We start from the raw sequence: 12,639 nt of genomic DNA, 5'->3' as shown, positions 1-12,639 counted from the left end.
TCTACAAAACCGGGCTGATTGAATGTAATCGACAACAGTTGTCCGTAGCACTCGTGTTGTGAGCGCGCTACTTATTCGAGATCATTTATTTTTTTTGTATTAGGTTCGATAAAAGATGACCGGCAGAGGTAAAGGTGGTAAAGGTTTGGGAAAAGGAGGAGCCAAGCGGCATCGTAAAGTGCTTCGTGATAATATCCAAGGTATTACGAAGCCCGCCATTAGAAGATTGGCTAGACGAGGCGGCGTAAAACGTATATCTGGTCTGATTTACGAAGAGACCAGAGGTGTTTTAAAAGTGTTTTTGGAAAACGTCATCAGAGATGCCGTTACATATACCGAACACGCCAAAAGAAAAACCGTTACCGCAATGGATGTAGTATACGCCTTGAAACGTCAAGGACGTACATTATACGGGTTTGGAGGTTAAGTCACATTTTATTCGCGAACTAACGTGAAATGTGACCCTCAAAATTAATTTTAGAAAAATTAAACAACGGTTCTTTTCAGAACCACAAATTTATCGATATTTAAAAAACGGAAGCTCTATTAGGATTTAAGGATAATCTTTCAATCATTACAATCATCATAATTTTATTTAAAATAATAATTTAAGTATAACTGGCCCTAATTATTTGAGGGTTTGGATTCCAAAACTCTATACTTAATAAATAGACCGCCCCTTAAATTCATCGTTAATTACATAGATTATATACAAGGCGCGATGTTATAATACGGTTCGATTTTACTAAAGGAGAACCGCTAGAAATAAATCCTTCATATTATTTCGACTTAATTGTTGTTTAATAAAACGATAATTATTGGTATTGGAATGTCTCTTAATTTATCTTACACACCCAAAAAACAATCTTTAAAGTACTTAAACTGTTTATTAGAATATTTTAAATAATTAGTAAGTGCAAGTCATAATATGAGTTTTAATTTTAAGTTCTTTTTTTGTTTTATTATTTTGGTGGTCCTGAAAAGGACCGATAGTTAAAAGGTTTTTGTACGACACAAAAACCCTAAGGCTCATGTAACTTATTTGGTTTTACTATCTGTTTTTTTCGGTAACAATACGGCCTGGATGTTTGGTAGAACGCCGCCCTGGGCTATAGTAACACCGGAGAGGAGTTTGTTCAGTTCTTCGTCATTTCTGATGGCCAATTGTAAATGCCTAGGGATAATCCTTGTTTTCTTGTTGTCTCTAGCGGCGTTACCTGCCAACTCGAGAACTTCGGCCGCCAAATATTCCATTACGGCAGCTAAGTAGACGGGAGCACCGGCCCCTACGCGTTCGGCATAATTTCCTTTCCTTAAAAGCCGGTGAATACGGCCAACAGGAAATTGTAATCCCGCTCGGTTGGAACGAGATTTCGCCTTTCCCTTCACTTTTCCACCCTTACCACGTCCAGACATTGTATTGCTAACTTTTTTAAACTAAAAATAACCGAAAAACTAATGGCGACAACGCTCACGTCCTTTCGACAACGAATGAACAACTGGCAGTGAACTGTCCAGCGAATAGCTTTTATTCGGCAACTTCTCAAAACACTAGTACGTTTCCTACTCGACCAATCAGAGCTTTCTACGACATAACGCCAAGAATGGGCGGAGCTTAGAAGTGTAGCGTCATTTATCAAATAATTAAACGACTATAGGTATATTTCGGTTTAGTCTTTTATCTTTTGCTGTATGGGTAGGTCGCGAATCTCATTCGTTTAAAATGCCACCGAAGACAAGCGGTAAAGCGGCAAAAAAGGCTGGAAAAGCCCAGAAAAACATTTCTAAGAGCGATAAGAAAAAAAAGCGTAGGAGGAAGGAAAGCTACGCGATTTACATATACAAAGTTTTAAAGCAGGTTCATCCCGATACGGGTATTTCCAGCAAGGCCATGTCGATTATGAATTCTTTCGTGAACGATATATTCGAAAGGATAGCCGCCGAAGCGTCGCGCCTCGCCCATTACAATAAAAGATCGACCATCACGAGCAGAGAAATCCAAACCGCCGTTAGGTTATTGTTACCCGGTGAATTGGCTAAGCATGCCGTTAGCGAAGGTACCAAAGCTGTCACTAAATATACCAGTTCTAAGTAAACGAAATATATTATTTTGAAGGTGATCATAATAATATGAAGGGTGGAAAACGGCTCTTTTCAGAGCCCCAAAATGTTTAAAGAAGAAAAAAAGAAATAAACTATTGTTAAGAAGATAGGATATATACGAAGTCAAATAAATTAAAATATAGTAATCGTTCATAAAAATGTTAAAATATCCAGAAAAAAATATTTTATTTTATATATTCATTCCTTTACGGTAACATAATAACAGTATATGTGATACCCCTTTCTTATCGTGATATAAACTTCAAGTCAATCCAGCAGGTGTTCACACCTTATTACTAAGGATTCCTCAATATTCACAATATATTTGTGAGCATAATATTCTAAATTCAATTCACAAATATTATAACTAAAGCGTCATATAAACGGAAAAAATATCAATGTCTCTTTTTTCTAATAGAAGTTGGTGGTTCTGAGAAGAACCTTTTTTTTTCATATAAATACAAAAAACGACCTTAATATAGGACAGCCGTAGCATTTATGCACGTTCGCCTCTAATGCGTCTGGCTAATTGAATGTCCTTAGGCATGATAGTTACTCGTTTAGCATGGATCGCACACAAATTGGTGTCTTCAAAGAGACCAACCAAATAGGCCTCGCTAGCTTCTTGCAAAGCCATCACTGCCGAACTTTGGAAACGTAAATCGGTCTTGAAATCCTGAGCGATTTCGCGAACCAATCGTTGGAAAGGCAATTTCCTAATCAATAATTCGGTACTCTTCTGATAGCGTCGGATTTCTCTTAGAGCGACCGTACCGGGTCTGTAACGATGCGGTTTTTTAACACCACCGGTAGCGGGAGCGCTTTTCCTGGCTGCTTTAGTAGCCAATTGTTTTCTGGGAGCCTTACCTCCGGTTGATTTTCGAGCAGTTTGCTTGGTACGAGCCATCGTCTAAACGGGTCTGACTTCAAACGTGTAGGAAGAATTACAAGCGCAAGCACCAACGAACTTTTGGAAACTGATCGAAGGTGTCAAAGAAATCTCCCTTTTTAATAATGTGTGAAGATATTCTGATTGGTCCGGCTAGCATCTGTGGGCGGGACCCGATTCGAACTCAACAAAACCCATGGTAGGATTTGAAATTGAAATAGTTACCCGTAGTATTCGAGGTGTACGCTGCACAATTCGATTATAAATTTGCTTTCTTTTAATACTAAATTGAATAAATCATGACGGGCAGAGGTAAAGGTGGTAAAGGTTTGGGAAAAGGAGGCGCTAAGCGGCATCGTAAAGTGCTTCGTGATAATATCCAAGGTATTACGAAACCCGCCATCAGAAGATTGGCTAGGCGGGGTGGAGTTAAACGTATATCCGGTCTAATTTATGAAGAAACCAGAGGTGTATTAAAAGTATTTTTGGAAAACGTTATCAGAGACGCCGTCACTTATACCGAACACGCCAAAAGGAAAACCGTTACTGCCATGGATGTAGTATACGCCCTCAAACGCCAAGGACGAACCCTATACGGATTTGGCGGTTAAATAAAGTATTATATATGCTGACCAATTAAAACAGAACAACGTATCTATTCAACTAAAGAAAACAACGGTTCTTTTCAGAGCCACAAATTTACTAGCATAAAAAAAGAAATTTATTATTCGAAAATGGACTAAGATGACGTTAAATTTTATTAAATATCTGCTCCTTTCATCTAAGATTTACTTGTAAAGTAACAAATATACTGCATTATAATAGACGATCGTAATATAAAAAGATAGATAAAGTTTAAAATAAGATTTCATAATAAATGTTAGGTTAATGACAAGAATGTAAATGATGGTGAACAATCGAATACCGAATCTTCGTTGAAGCTTTAATATAGTTTTCCTTTAGAGAGAAAATACTCCGAGATAAACTTCGCGTCGATGAGCTTGGAGAATCCTTAAGATTTCAAAGAAGGTACGGTAGTTCTACGCACGTATGTATGGAGATCGCGTTCCATGTATTTATTGACTTTAGATAACTATTTATGAAAACAGATTTCAACTAAAGAAGCAAAATATACTATAATATATATGAGCATTGTATCGATACAGAAGGGTTTGACACGATATTCTTATAGACGTCTCGATATCGTTGCTCACCCGATACGTTCGATTGTAACCCAGAGTTCGGATGGTGTTAAGAAACCGTTAAATAAGAAGTATATTAGTATAGGATCGGTTAATTTTCATGTCATTGTTTTCTTACAGTTAATTCGACAACGGTACGTTTCGATATAGATTCGTTTTGGACAACGAACAATCTGTACCGCATCAATTAGGAATAATATGTCTCGTTTCTCCAATAATAGCATTAGATCTGTACGGAATTGCATTTATATCAAAAGACGATATATCGGGGGACGTAGATTTGAAAAGATATATTTTCATAGTTATAACCGAAAGTCTATAACTCGAATGTAAATTGGTAGTTTCGACGGAATCGAGAGCAACGCTTGATTTTGTGCTTCCTTCTAAGACGATAGTCAACGTAAAATTTATTGGTAAAGTTTGCTACTTCTACTACGTTTTATCTTTTAACGCCTCGAACATAAATCGTATGATATTCTAAAGGATTTATGTATTTAATATGAGAAATAAGTAAACGGTTCCAAGCTCGATGAACGTTTCGACGAAGCCGGAATATGGAACGTCGTTCGCGCTCGACCGTTCAGTCCTCCGTTCGGCTCATATCATATAGGGTACGCATTAAATGAGAGCGACCGCCAGACAGTTAAAATACGCGAACGAGAAGCATACGCACGTACGTAACTTTGTCAAACGAATCGTGATTAGAACGTTCTTATAAGAAAATTAAGAAATTATATCAGAATGTCGGACGTCGATATTAGCGGACAAGCGGTTTCTCCTTCGTCGAATCAAGGGAGTGGAGGAAATTCCGCCGCCGTTGTTAACGCATCGTCAACAGGCACACCGGCCGGGTCGAATTCATCTTCGGTGTCGGCTACGGGAGCCGCATCAGCTACAGCCGGTAGCGCAGGTTCGTCTGCAGGAGGGAAGAAAGAAAAATCCACTTCGAGCAAGGCGAAGAGTTCTAAATCGAAAGTTAGTCATCCTCCGATCGCTGATATGGTAACGAGTGCAATTAAAGGATTGAAAGAGAAAGGCGGAACTTCCTTCAGAGCTATTAAAAAATACATAGCGGCCAATTACAAAGTGGATGCTGACAAATTATCGCCCTTTATAAAGAAATATATAAAGACGTGGATCGCTTCGGGTGTTTTGGTACAAACGAAGGGCAAAGGAGCTTCCGGATCATTTAAATTAGCGGCTTCGGCACGTAAAGCAGGAGGTACGACAGCCGCAGGTACGAAGAAAAGAAAAACGGCCACTGCCAAAACCGGACAGAAAAATAAACGAAAACCAGTAGGAGGTGCCGCGACAGCTACGACAGCCGGTGGTAAAAAAGCGTCTGCCAAAAAAACCTCAGAGAAAACGGAAAAAAAGACGACCGCCGCCTCCGCCTCAACTAAGAAAACCACAGCTAAAAGTAAGAAAGGTGAATCTGCAACTTTGGCCGAGAAAAAAGCTTCTGCCAAAAAAGCCGTCGAAAAGAAAACAGGAAAGAAATCTACCGCCGCCACGACTACGTCCGCTTCCAATGCCGCCGCTAATAGTTCATCTTCGAAAGCAGCAAAAAGCAACACGGCCGCAAGATCCCCGAAATCGCCTTCCAAAGCGAAAAAATCTAATAAAGCCGGACCTACGAAAAAGCCCAAGGCGCCTAAACCGAAAAGTGCTAAGACGACGACCTCAACTGTTCGTGTTGCCGCTGGTGAAGGTGCGAAAACTAAAAAACCAGTATCACCAAAGAAAAAGAAATAAAACTATTTCTACTACGTATGACGATATATTAAACAGGCGACACATTTCATCGTCAGATCAAGAAGACACGGAGTTGAAAATTACAAATATCCCGACACTCCTGGACGTGCTACGACTTCCCTAAAAAATACGTTCGTCCAAGACCGTATTTTTTTAATAGAAAAAAAAAACGGTTCTTTTCAGAACCACAATATAACTTTATAAAAGAAAGAATATTTATATAATTTATTTATTATCTTATTATTACTTAAATGATTATTTTCTAGATAGAGCCGTAACTAATTAGGGAACCGATCGATCGATACTCTAAAACAGTAATAAAGGAATATTCAGTACAGATCAGATTATTTATAAATTTTCTAGTTAATATTTATTCTTTAATAAGAACGCGTATTCTAACTTCTTTTTTATACGATTTTGTTGGCCCTGAAAAGGACCGATATTAAAGGGCGTATGCAAAACTTTAAACGGTTTGCGTTATCTATTTGGTTTTGCTGTCTGTCTTTTTAGGCAATAATACTGCTTGAATGTTAGGCAAGACGCCGCCCTGGGCAATAGTAACGCCAGATAACAGTTTATTCAATTCCTCGTCGTTTCTGATGGCCAATTGTAAATGCCTAGGGATAATCCTTGTTTTCTTGTTGTCTCTAGCGGCGTTACCCGCCAACTCGAGAACTTCGGCCGCCAGATATTCCATTACGGCAGCTAAGTAAACGGGAGCACCGGCCCCTACGCGTTCGGCATAATTTCCTTTCCTTAGAAGTCGGTGAATACGACCGACAGGAAATTGTAATCCCGCACGATTGGAACGAGACTTCGCCTTTCCCTTCACTTTTCCGCCTTTACCACGTCCGGACATGTTAATCTCGATCGTTGTTAGATACTGCTCACCTTTAAATCAAAAACGGTACTGGAAATTTCTTACAGATCGGCCTGGAATTTTGTCCGCGAGCCAAACTCGTTATATCATACGCGACCAATCAGACTCTAACTCGGGCTATGGGCGGGGCTTAGAAGTGTTCCTTCGAATGTTATAAGTTCTAGAATTAAAGGCATTTTTTTAGTTAAGTACTCTTTGAGGTACGTGAGACGTCGGGATTTTTATTTCGAAATGCCACCGAAGACAAGCGGTAAGGCGGCCAAGAAAGCCGGAAAAGCCCAGAAAAATATCTCTAAGAGCGACAAGAAAAAGAAGCGCAGGAGGAAGGAAAGCTATGCGATTTACATATACAAAGTTTTAAAGCAGGTTCATCCCGATACGGGTATCTCCAGCAAGGCCATGTCGATCATGAATTCTTTCGTGAACGATATATTCGAAAGGATAGCCGCCGAAGCGTCGCGTCTCGCCCATTACAATAAGAGATCAACGATCACGAGCAGAGAAATCCAAACCGCCGTTAGGTTATTGTTACCCGGTGAGTTGGCTAAGCACGCCGTTAGCGAAGGTACCAAAGCAGTCACCAAATATACCAGTTCTAAGTAAATTAATTCACATACCTATGTGTGTTTCAATATACTACTTACCTGCAAAATCGGTTCTTTTCAGAACCACAATTGGATATACATTTTAAAAAATGAAATGTTAAACAGTAGCTGACATTTTATAAAAACAGAATTTTCAGATATATATATATATATTGTAGTTATTGTATTGAATTATATTATATCATTATAATCTGTTATATAGTAAGTATATAGAATAAGTTTTGTAAAAATGGTACGGCCCGAGATTGTTATTTAAAAATAAGGTAAAGTATTTCTGGAGTGACTTCGAAAATATGTGTATTCATTTTTATTACGTTTATGACTATATGATAATTAATTTATTTTTCCTAACTGTGGCTAATTGTGGATTGTGGCTAATTTCTACACGATAAGTATTAATCACGGGAACGTCTCGAAATGAACAAATAGGAACTGTAATTAATCAAGAATTTAGAATGGAACTATCGTCCTAATATAATGAGGATCGTCAAAGAGAAGATACTTTTTTTTTCGTTTACTAGGTTGACCTTGCTTGGGGACAGTGGAACTCAGTGGAAAATCGCTGATGGTGGGTGAGGAGGATAGGCCTGTGGTCAGAATCGATATCTTGGAGTACTTGCAGGTCAGAGGCTTGATTCGAATTTTGATAGATAAAAAAGTCAATTATTGTCGGTCGATTGGAGGAGTAGTGAGTTGGTTCGCTTGGAGCAATAAGCCCAAGTTCCAACTCATCTATTATCCCGGCCGATAGTAATTCTTCCAATAGCTGTGTGGTTGATGGCGTTGAAAATGGCCTGAAAATCTCCTTGGTCATCTGAATATGTTCCGAAGAGTATTTCGCCAATGGAGATCGGGTTCGTGTTCTAGTGGAATCCAGACCAGCCAGACGACTGTTATCTTGAGTTCCCCGTACATGAGTGGGGGGAGGAATTGGTCTTTTGGGTTTGGTTGTTTTTGGAGTAGGTCGGCACTTGCATCCCGAGTAATTTGCGGTGTATGGTTCTCAACAGTTGGTGCATTTCGGCGGGGAATTTCTGTCTTTGGGACTTGACGTAGGCCGGAGTGGCTTTACAGTTGGCCGATGAATGACCGTAGAATTGGCAGTTAAAACGTTGAACGCGCCTGCCGTTGCCGCGCTGGGCTTGGACTTTTACCACCTGATTCATTAGGCGGTCGACCGCGAAGATACGGCGTTCCTCTCGAGGAACCGACCAACATGGATTGGATTGAAACCGAGCTTCATGAGCGCGGTTCGGACTTCGAGTTACCATTACGTCGAGAGAGAAATATAATATATTAGCTGACCCCGCAGACACTCCGTACCCTGTACTCAATGGATAAATAAAGGATTCATTCTATCAAATTCTTCGTTCAAATCACTTTCGAATCATCCTTAGGAACATTCTGATATCGGAAAACCTTATCCGTAGTCGATAAACGATATCTAACGGATGAATTATAGAAAATGGCCAATAAGCGGCAAATATCCGATCGTAAGGGTGCACCATCGTTTCGGCGAATCATTCTTTTGGAATCTTACGTTCTACAAGCAAAACATTTATTCATAGGTATATACCGATAATAACGAACGGGCCGACGTAACAACCTAAAATGTCCTGAAATACGTGAGAACAGTTTTACTCCGATCGCCGTATCGATATGTGACAGTATCCATCCTATGAAGGATCTTTACATTCTACTAGCATAATTTTATGGATCGGAATTTTCCGACTTTTAAAGAACGTGATCGGCAGTCTAGAAACGGCCTGAGGACGTATTAACACGAGAGGTTAAAATTATTGCTTTAGAAGTTCACGTTGTCTAAAGCTAAAGTTTATTCATCGGAACATTCCGATAATAACGAGAACGGGCAGACGTAAAAACGAAAAATTTGCGCAACGTCCGTATAAACGATCTGTTCTAAAACACCCATACATTTCCGATAGCTGGCGAGAGACCCGCGCTTAAATCGTGTGCGCTTCTACGTGGGGCGATACGAGAGACGGATACGACGGGTCGGGTCGACCGGCGCTGTGACACTTTTACCGAGTGGCTTTTGATCAGCGAAGGTGGTATTACATATTATATGTTAATATATAAGATCCGAACCGTATTTTTTTATTTATCTAAATAAAAAGCGTATTTCGTCGTGTTATTATATATTCGTAACGCTCTCGCGATTTTGTATCGTCGTTTCGTTGTTCTTCCTGGTCGGTTTTTTTCGATATATCGGGAAGCGTACGACGACGACGACGGTATCACTGCGAGATCGCGAATTCGGCGGGAACATTCGGCTTCGTTAGAAGAAGATGATCCACGATTCATATGCGATTGGAATTATTATTTTTATGGACGTATCGGTTTTTCATCGGAACGTTCATAAAACAGCAACACATTTTGCGATAGCTCTCTGCTCTCCGAGCGAGAATAAAATAAAAAATCACGAAACGTTTCTCGTACGAGGTTTCCTTGTCGCTTTATATATTTCTATCTAGCGAAGGGTTCGGAGAGAATGTTTTTCGAGGTCTTATAAACGCCGAACGATATTTTGCGGCATCCAATTTTCGACGTAGTCGACGATCGTCGTCGATAATCGAGATAATTGGGTGCCTAGTCGATCGGTTGTGTATAAAAAAAACAAAAGATGTGTCTAAGATGATGATATCGTTTTGTTTTATTAGACAACTAATATTAAAATGTAAGAGCGTGGCGCCTCGGACCGGTTTTTCCGTCGTCTAGGCGCGCTATCATGCACCTCCTTTTTATTAGTCGTCGATATATATTATATATCGTCGTCTTACGCACACGTTTCTTTATAAGTCAAACTTATAAAATAAACTGTGTCTGTATTTGTTTTATCTGCTTCGTGTCGATAAAATAATAAGAACAGTTCCCTGGTTGATCCTGCCAGTAGTCATATGCTTGTCTCAAAGATTAAGCCATGCATGTCTCAGTACATACCGAATTAAGGTGAAACCGCGAAAGGCTCATTAAATCAGTTATGGTTCCTTAGATCGTACCCACAATTACTTGGATAACTGTGGTAATTCTAGAGCTAATACATGCAAACAGAGCTCCGACCAGAGATGGAAGGAGTGCTTTTATTAGATCAAAACCAATCGGTTTCGGGTTCGCGCTCGTCATCGTACAACTTGGTGACTCTGAATAACTTTAAGCTGATCGCACGGTCTCGCACCGGCGACACATCTTTCAAATGTCTGCCTTATCAACTGTCGATGGTAGGTTCTGCGCCTACCATGGTCGTAACGGGTAACGGGGAATCAGGGTTCGATTCCGGAGAGGGAGCCTGAGAAACGGCTACCACATCCAAGGAAGGCAGCAGGCGCGCAAATTACCCACTCCCGGCACGGGGAGGTAGTGACGAAAAATAACGATACGGGACTCATCCGAGGCCCCGTAATCGGAATGAGTACACTCTAAACCCTTTAACGAGGATCAATTGGAGGGCCAGTCTGGTGCCAGCAGCCGCGGTAATTCCAGCTCCAATAGCGTATATTAAAGTTGTTGCGGTTAAAAAGCTCGTAGTCGAATTTGTGTCTCGCGCCGCCGGTTCATCGTTCGCTGGTGTTAACTGGCGTGTTTTTCGCGAGACGTCCTGCCGGTGGGCTTAGTCGTGTCGCGTCGCCGTCGCGCGTGCGTTTCGGCGTGCGTGTTGTGCGCGTCGTGGTTACGACGGCCCAACTCAATCCTGCCGCGGTGCTCTTTACTGAGTGTCGAGGTGGGCCGGCACGTTTACTTTGAACAAATTAGAGTGCTCAAAGCAGGCTAAAATTTCGCCTGAATACTGTATGCATGGAATAATGGAATAGGACCTCGGTTCTATTTTGTTGGTTTTCGGAACCCCGAGGTAATGATTAATAGGAACGGATGGGGGCATTCGTATTGCGACGTTAGAGGTGAAATTCTTGGATCGTCGCAAGACGAACAGAAGCGAAAGCATTTGCCAAAAACGCTTTCATTGATCAAGAACGAAAGTTAGAGGTTCGAAGGCGATCAGATACCGCCCTAGTTCTAACCTTAAACGATGCCAGCTAGCGATCCGTCGACGTTCCCTAATATGACTCGACGGGCAGCTTCCGGGAAACCAAAGCTTTTGGGTTCCGGGGGAAGTATGGTTGCAAAGCTGAAACTTAAAGGAATTGACGGAAGGGCACCACCAGGAGTGGAGCCTGCGGCTTAATTTGACTCAACACGGGAAACCTCACCAGGCCCGGACACCGGAAGGATTGACAGATTGAGAGCTCTTTCTTGATTCGGTGGGTGGTGGTGCATGGCCGTTCTTAGTTGGTGGAGCGATTTGTCTGGTTAATTCCGATAACGAACGAGACTCTAGCCTGCTAACTAGGCGCTTTTTGACATCCTAAAGGCCCGCCGGCCGCGTTGCTTTCGGGTTTCGCGGTTCGTGCGCGGTTTTTACTGTCGGCGTACAAACTATTCTTCTTAGAGGGACAGGCGGCTTCTAGCCGCACGAGATTGAGCAATAACAGGTCTGTGATGCCCTTAGATGTTCTGGGCCGCACGCGCGCTACACTGAAGGAATCAGCGTGTCTTCCCTGGCCGAGCGGCCCGGGTAACCCGCTGAACCTCCTTCGTGCTAGGGATTGGGGCTTGCAATTGTTCCCCATGAACGAGGAATTCCCAGTAAGCGCGAGTCATAAGCTCGCGTTGATTACGTCCCTGCCCTTTGTACACACCGCCCGTCGCTACTACCGATTGAATGATTTAGTGAGGTCTTCGGATCGACACGCGATGGCGTTTCGGCGTCGTCGATGTGTAGGAAAAGATGACCAAACTTGATCATTTAGAGGAAGTAAAAGTCGTAACAAGGTTTCCGTAGGTGAACCTGCGGAAGGATCATTACAGTGTGTTGTTATGCCTATATATATATAATAGGTAAACGTACAAGTCTGTAAAAATCATTGTCGAACGTTAAAGAGCCATCTACGAAGTTCGGAAGTTCCGATCGAATTTCGACGTCGTCAACGTAGCTGTTTTCGGGTACCTATAATATATGGTTTTAAAAGATGTACGCCCGAAAGCGGAGATATATACGATGAAGATGTTGTTATATAGGACGACGAGTAATAATCGTCGGCCTACGACGGATTTCGTTATAAATGGACAAATCGAGCGCAAAATAAAACGATTTTGCCAATTATATTTCTAATCGACGTTTCGATCCTC

The 12,639-nt window shown here is 41.3% G+C and overlaps 1 non-coding gene across 1 annotated transcript; it reads left to right on the top strand.

Moving 5' to 3' along the window:
- Nucleotides 1–10,325: 10,325 nt before the first annotated feature.
- LOC143206399 (small subunit ribosomal RNA) lies at nt 10,326–12,315 on the top strand. The gene has a single exon (XR_013008369.1). It is a non-coding gene; the product is annotated as a small subunit ribosomal RNA (ribosomal RNA).
- The last annotated feature ends 324 nt before the right edge of the window (nt 12,316–12,639 follow it).

The sequence above is a fragment of the Rhynchophorus ferrugineus genome, unplaced genomic scaffold, assembly GCF_030347505.1.
Source record: "Rhynchophorus ferrugineus isolate W39M unplaced genomic scaffold, kcgeb_rfMv2 rfM674, whole genome shotgun sequence".
NCBI classification, from domain to species: Eukaryota; Metazoa; Arthropoda; class Insecta; order Coleoptera; family Curculionidae; genus Rhynchophorus; species Rhynchophorus ferrugineus.
The sequence above is the reverse complement of the archived record's forward strand: the minus strand, read 5'-3'. Positions and strand labels throughout refer to the sequence as shown.